The sequence below is a fragment of the Neovison vison genome, chromosome 4, assembly GCF_020171115.1.
Source record: "Neovison vison isolate M4711 chromosome 4, ASM_NN_V1, whole genome shotgun sequence".
In the NCBI taxonomy this organism is placed as follows: domain Eukaryota; kingdom Metazoa; phylum Chordata; class Mammalia; order Carnivora; family Mustelidae; genus Neogale; species Neogale vison.
The window spans coordinates 179,057,252-179,064,954 of NC_058094.1; positions in this window are offsets into that span (position 1 = coordinate 179,057,252).

Sequence of the window (7,703 nt, forward strand, 5' to 3'; positions counted from 1 at the left end):
TAATTAATGAGTTAAATAATTCTTTCTCATAGACTTATGTATATCTACACGAGAAAATCATATAGATATAATGCCCTATTTTAAAAATTATCTTTTAGGAGCACCTGGGTGGCTCAGTGGGTTAAGTATCTGCCTTTGGCTCAGATCATGGTCTCAGAGTCCTGAGATCAAGCCCCAAATCAGGCTCTCTGCTCAGTGGGGAGCCCACTTTCTCCTCTCCCTCTGCCTGCCTCTCTGCCTACTTATAATCTCTATGTCAAATAAATAAATAAGATCTCAAAAAAAAGATTATCTCTTAGCAAGACAGAGAAATTGAAAGAAAAAACTACCAACTGTCTTTACCAATTAATTTCAATAAAAAAGTAAAAATTGAACAAATCTGTTCATCTTTACCATTCTTTTATTTTTTTATAAGATTTTTTTTCCAATTTATTTATTTTCAGAAAAACATTATTCATTATTTTTTCACCACACCCAGTGCTCCATGCAAGCTGTGCCCTCTATAATACCCACTCTTTTATTCACCTTTTTTGTTTTTATTTTTTTAAGATTTTACTTATTTGTTTGACAGAGAGAGACAGTAGAGAGGGAACACAAGCAGGGGGAGTGCGAGAGGGAGAAGCAGGCTTCTCACTGAGCAGGAAGCCCAATGTGGGGCTTGATCTCAGGATCCTGTGATCATGACCTGAGCTGAAGGCAGACGCTTGACAACTGAGCCACCCAGGCACCCTTTATTCACCTTTTTTAATATTTACTTTAACCTTCTTTTGAGTATTATTATGAACTTCCTAAAAATAATAATTTCCTTTTTAATTTTTCAACATTTAGTCAGTGAAGCACCTTTAATTTGGCTCCTTTGCCCGTTTGGCACAAGAGCTATGTGTTTTTTGTTTTTTTTTTCTTTTTTTAAGATTTTATTTATGTATTTGACAGGCAGAGATCACAAGTAGGCAGAGAGAGAGAGCGGTGGAAGCAGGCTCCCTGACAAGCAGGGAGTGGGGCTTGATCCCAGGACTCTGGGATCATGACTGAGCTAAAGGCAGAGGCTTTAACCCACTGAGCCACTCAGGCGCCCCGTGCTATGTGTTTTTAAAGAATCCTTGTTTTCTTGCAATAGAAGGATAAATCCTGATCCATTTATATCCCCCCTCCCCTCTACCCTCCACCCCTTCCCTCCAGTCTTGGAAACGGCCGCAGTCCAAGGAGTCCAGGCTCCTTCAGCGGAGAAAAGTATTGAAGACACAAATCTGAGCATTTAAACAGAGGAGAGTTGGTGAGGAGCAAACACCACCAGCTGGGGCATTTGAAAAGTTGCAGAGTTGAAAATACACAGCTCTTTAAAGTCTTGAATTCGGGGAAACCGAGTGACTCAGTCGGTTAGGGATCTCCCTTTGGCTAAAGTCAGGATCTCAGAGTCCTGGGATAGAGCCCTGCCTTGGGCTCTCAGCTCAGAGGGGAGTCTACTTGTCCCTTTCAGTCTCCCTCTGTACTTTCTCCCCGCACTCTCAAATAAATAAATAATATCTTAAAAAAAAAAAAAAGTCTTGAGTTCATACTGATTTTCCCAAGTATATTAAGTTACTATGTCCTACTTTCCTTACAGGCCATGGTTTTACTGACCTCTGAGACATTCTACCATGGTTCTGCTAAGGAAAAAATGTTAAACCCATAGAAACATACAGAAGCATAGGTTTCCAGATACAAAGAGGAAGGGTTTGGGGGATGGCTGCAAAACAAAGGTTTGTATTTTAATTGCTATTTATTTCCTTGCTCTACTCTTGTATGGGTAGTTATTTACATAGAACCAGAGAAGGGAAAACAGTTTGGGAAAATTGCTTTAGAGACAAAATGAGGACAAGATATGAGCCATGAGCAAGAACTCAAATACTCTGTCTCAAACAATCTCCATTCCTCTGGGTTCTACTGGGTCCCCAAACTAGATGAAGTATATGTTCATTTTAACCTTCTCCTTAACAACAACAGAGAAGTCAGTGTTCTCCAAGGACACTGTAACTGTGGCTTCCAAACCCTAGAGCTTTCTCTCAAGCAGGAAATATAATTTTTTTACCCCACTGGGGCGGGGGAGAGGGAAGGGGGGATTCAGCTTGCCTACAAAACTCAGGTATCACTTGATTCTAAAGAGTTTTCATCTTACCAGCTTAATTCCCTATTAAGTTTCCTCCTCTTAGGTGCAGATTTCATCAGAACAAATTGTATCCTGCCTCACCCAGAGGGCTAGGAACTATGACTAATGTGAGATTGTGGGATCTAAGCATCAAATACAGACACATCTGAGTTAGAGGGCTCAGCATCCTCCCAGTTCTCTTGGAAGGCAGCCAGAGGGTGGAGATTAGGGTTCTGCTACCATGGATTGATTTTGTCTTAGCACAGAGCTCACGTAATCTTAGCCAACCTTTCTCTAAAAATCTAGATTTTTCCTCAAACAAAAACAATCAAACCAAACATTTAAGTGCTCGCTCTCTTTCCCTCACAGACACGAGTCTGTGTGCATGCAAACACACAAACTAAGTAAATGTTGTTGCATTACAATAAGATTCTTCCTAATACTGTGTCACAGATTATCCAGTAAAGAATAAACTCAAATGATTTTTACAAACTTTGTGGAAATACTATAGGGTCTATGACTGATATTATATTTCACTCTTGAAAAGGGCTTCTTCCCAGCTTGTCTGGAGCAATTTGCAGTAAATACCAAACAAGTATGAAATAACAAATTGCTAGTTTCATACCTGATCACTGAGAAGTTAATATTGCCCCTAAGGAAGAGAAGTTATCCTCTAAAAACCACAAAAGAACAAAATTTGGAAACATATTCAAATTACTGTCTCTTCTAAAGCATTTATAAGGACAAAATTTTGAGGTATTTAGCCTGACAAATGCAGGAGGATGAATGTATAAGAGATTTTTCATAAGAAGGGTGAGGTTACTAGGATGGACACCGGGCTGTCCTCCTTTCTGAAAAGATATTGAAATTTCAACAGGTAATTCACAAACTCCATTTATCCAATTTTATCACATTCCAGTATTGGATAAAGTCATGGACTGATCATTAATCATAGTCTAGTTAAGTTTGTATATGCTTACTTCATTTACTGAATGTCTACTATGTGCCAGACCCTATGTTAGGAATAGGGATTCAAGGATAAGGAGGGGGGTGCCTGGATGGCTCTGCCAGTTGGGGACTTGGGTGGTAATCTCAGGATTGTGCAATCGAGCCCCAGGTTGGGCTCCTCACTCAACGTGGAGTCTGCTTGGGATTCTCCCTCTCCTTTTGCCCTTTCCCTTGCTCATGCTCATGCTCTCTCTTTCTCTCTCTCTCAAATAAAGAATTTTTTTTAAGTAAAGAGGAAAAATAAATCCCTACCACCCCAATCTCTCTTGGTCCTGGTTTTACAAACAGTTCTCTGGCTCTTGCACTGGAGAGAGGCAGCATTGGCAGTAAAGGCAGCTAGAAAGGGAACAGTCATTTTGCCTAAATAGACCTCAGTGAGGAATTAGTTGTTGAACAAAAAAAGGTTTCTGAGCAGCCAAAACTGATTTCACACATTCCAAATAGTGAAAGTCATGAGTGGAATCCCTAAACACAGCTCCTCCTATGAATCCTTTACACACAAGTCGAGCAAAGATGGTGATGAGGGAGCAGAAGGCAAGCTGAGGACAAAGCTGAAGTTGACACCCTACATCTACCTCCCCCATGGGATCTGTGTGACTTTCCTCAGACCCTCCTAATTGCCCTGAAATGAAGGGAAGGAAAGGACAAATGATTCATGAATAGAGACCACAGTTCCATGGGACATGAGTCTCCATTAGTTTACCAATTGTCTTAGTGATTACAAGGAAAATGCATTCTTTTTTTTTTTAAAGATTTTATTTTTTTATTTGACAGAAATCACAAGTAGATGGAGAGGCAGGCAGAGAGAGAGAGAGGGAAGCAGGCTCCCTGCTGAGCGGAGAGCTCGATGTGGGACTCGATCCCAGGACCCTGAGATCATGACCTGAGTCGAAGGCAGCGGCTTAACCCACTGAGCCACCCAGGTGCCCCGGAAAATGCATTCTTATCAATAACCTAACTCTCAGAGACCTATAACTCCTTATCCTGGAGCTCTAACATCACCCTCCCTTCAAGAGATGTGGGAAACAGAAAAATCGGGCAAGTAAACAAAGTTAAGTTTCTTTACCACTTGCAGCCTATTGACAAGGACTTGTAATAGAAAGAGTATAACATTCCTCCAGAAAACTCCCAACTGTCTTAATGTTATTGCCTTACTAGAAGAAAAACAATGTGAACTGGGCAATAGCCAGGCCTCCAGTATCCTGTAAATCTTCTTTAGCACATGAAAGTCCTTTTGAACACCTCTGTTTTTCCTTACGTCCCCCCAACCTTCAATTATGTAATCAGCCATTCCTAACAACCCCAGGGCAGCAGCTCTTTCTGCCCGCGGGTCCTGTCCCCATGCTTTAATAAAATCACCTTTTCGCACTAAAGACATCTCAAGAATTCATTCTTGGCTGTCGGCTCCAGACCTCACCAACATTCCAAAACTGCATCATTGGTATTGGAAAATACTGGCTCCTTTACAAAGTAAATATTAAGAACTTTCACAGATAGGGGCGCCTGGGTGGCTCAGTGGGTTAAGCCGCTGCCTTCGGCTCAGGTCATGATCTCAGGGTGCTGGGATCGAGTCCTGCATTGGGCTCTCTGCTCAGCGGGGAGCCTGCTTCCTCCTCTCTCTCTGCCTGCCTCTCTGCCTACTTGTGATCTCTCTCTGTCAAATAAATAAATAAAATCTTAAAAAAAAAAAAAAAAGAACTTTCACAGATAATACCAGAAGGAGACTCTCCAGAGGGAGGGCAAAGGGAAACCATGCAGTCCTGGCTTACCCTCAACTGATTATGGTGGCCGTCGTAACTTTGTTTTCAAAGTGTATTTGACTAACAACTCACAACAGATAAAAGGACAGATAGTGTTACAGCCCTTGAAAGTTAGAGGTTACCCTTGAAGGACTTGGTAAGATGTTAACATTTGAAAGCCTTTAGAGAAATTAACCCTGAAGCTGTTACAATTTTATTGCAGTATAGAATGTTAACCAGTTTTGTGTCTCAATTAGCAATGCCTTCTTTTGCTAACTGTGCAAACATTTGTGTGTGTGTGTGAGAAAGCATTAATGGAAATCAGCTCTTTTGTCTAATTGTCTAATTCCTGGTTTCGTCATTAATAATTTAAATTAAAATTAGACATATTTTGGGGTGCCTGGGTGGCTCAGTTAGTTAAGTGCCTGCCTTTGGCTCAGGTTCTGATCTCAGGGTCCTGGGATGGAGTCCCACATTGGTCTCCCTGCTCAGTGGAGAGTCTGCTTCTCCCTCTTCCTCTGCCCCTTTCTCCACTCATGTGCATGCTCTCTCTCTCTCTCAATCTCTCAAATAAATAAATAAATAAATAAAATCTTACAAAAAAAATAAAAATAAAGGTAGACACATTCTGATAAACAACTGTTCAATAATTTTGCTTTTAAAGCTCTGTATTGTTCCACACATTATCTGACATATTTATCTGCTTTTCTGGACTGATAGAGGGACCCCTGAGTAGCTCAGTCAGGTAAGCATCTGATTCTTGGTTTTAGCTCAGGTCATGATCTCAGGGTCGTGAGATTGAGCCCCACATCAGGCTTCAATGCTCCTTCATGTTCCTCGGAGAGTCTGCTTAAGATTCTCTCTCTCCGGGGCGCTGGGTGGCTCAGTGGGTGAAAGCCGCTGCCTTCAGCTCAGGTCATGATCCCACGGTTCTGGGATGGAGCCCCACATCATCGGGCTCTCTGCTCAGCAGGGACCCTGCTTCCTCCTCTCTCTCCGCCTGCTTCTCTGTCTACTTGTGATCTCTGTCTGCCATATATATAAATAAAAATCTTTCAAAAAATTTGCTTAAAAAAATTCTCTCTCTTTAAAATAACAAGCAAGGAAAGTGGGAGAAGGAGAAGCTGGTTTCCTGCTGAGCAGGGAGCTACTGTGGGGCTCAATCCCAGGAGCCCGGAATCATGACCTGACCCAAAGACAGAAGCTTAATGAGCCATCTACGTGCCCCTAAATTCAATGAATCTTAAAAAAAAAAAAAAAAAAAAAAAGGCTGACAGAGGTTCACAGGTTCCTGACCTATGTCATTTTCTTTTTAGCTTCCACCCTGTCTATGAAGAAGGGAACCATCTTAACATTCACCCCAGAGTACTGCTTTTTTGATAGTGTTAATGCCCTGGCGGTTGTGCCCAAAAGAGATAAAGTTTTTGCTCATACCAGCTCCCTGGACCTCTCCTTGCCAGCATCTCATCAGCTGACTGCCACCATGAAGGACTTGACCTGGACTATTTAGATAACCAGTATAACCATCACACTATAATAAATACCAAAGTCTTGTTAAAATAAAATACCAAAGCTCTGTGCCAAGAGAAATGGGCCCAGGGGAATTTTCTGAAAGAACATTGGAATATTTGCAACTTCCTTGTATTTCCTATTTCTGTTATTACTTGTTTTCCTAAAAGTGGTAAAACTTAAAATAAGAGGGGCCAACACTGAGGAGTTATGAGAGTATTTTTTTTCCTTTTTTATTTCTTTTCAATTATCTCTCATTCCCTTTATTTAAGCGTTTTGAGCAGTTTGGTTTATCATTTGGTTTCCAGACAGATTTCCTATGTATTTTCAGTATGTTCTGCTCACTTGCCATATGAAGAGGCTGTCTTTTTGAACCATTTCCTCACAATAATGAAAGATTTTCCCAACAGACTTTGAATGTTGGTACAGCAATGCAGTACTTGGGGATTGTATTCAAACTATTTGGGGGGATTTAGAAAATCATTGCAGTTTTCCCATTTGTTGTGACTATTGTTGAAAATGCTTGTGGAATATGGGGAAAGGTAGATGACATATAGAGAGGAAGAGGATAGAAAATAAGCCTAGAGAAGCTGGAAAGGGTTGCTTTAAAGTCTGGTCTACAAGGCCCAGTGAGAAAGGAGTTGGGGGGCAGAATTCCAACTGACTTTACAGGGCCACTCTCCTTTGTGTTTGTGAGGTAGAAGGGAGGGCAATGAGGAAGAATGAAGATAACCCTATGTGCCCGAGAACAACTGTCCTTGAGGGGGGCAGGCGATGTGTGCACTGGGAGAAAGAGGCAGCAGGCCTATATTCAAAATAAGCCAGACAAAGATGTTGAAGCGCTGTAGTAAGGAATTCAGAAGCATGTGTTTCTTCCACCTACTTGACCTGTGTTCTGAGACAGAACTAAATGCCTTGGGCTGAAATCCTTTCACAGAAGGATTCATTGTCATGTTGTCTTCTTAACTAAAACAACATTTCAATTACAAGCTAAGGTTACAGTGAATTAGAGTGTAACCCACAGGCAAAACAGTCAATTAAGCAATTATAAGAAATGTACCAATCTCCCTGGGTTTCTTCTGTGTTCCAAATAATTTCTTGAGTATATTTTCTTTCATCCCCATGTCTTTTTTACTAGAGCACCTATATTTAAATTTCATATTTTTTAAACCAAGGACGTGACTAAATTATACCTCCCCCCCCATCATGTAATTTGAAGACTAAATATGATTGGCACTTTAATTGAAAAAAAAGAACCACTACATTACTGGACATGGCCACTTGAATTAACGTATTGGTATGCGAGTTGAAGACCACCACCT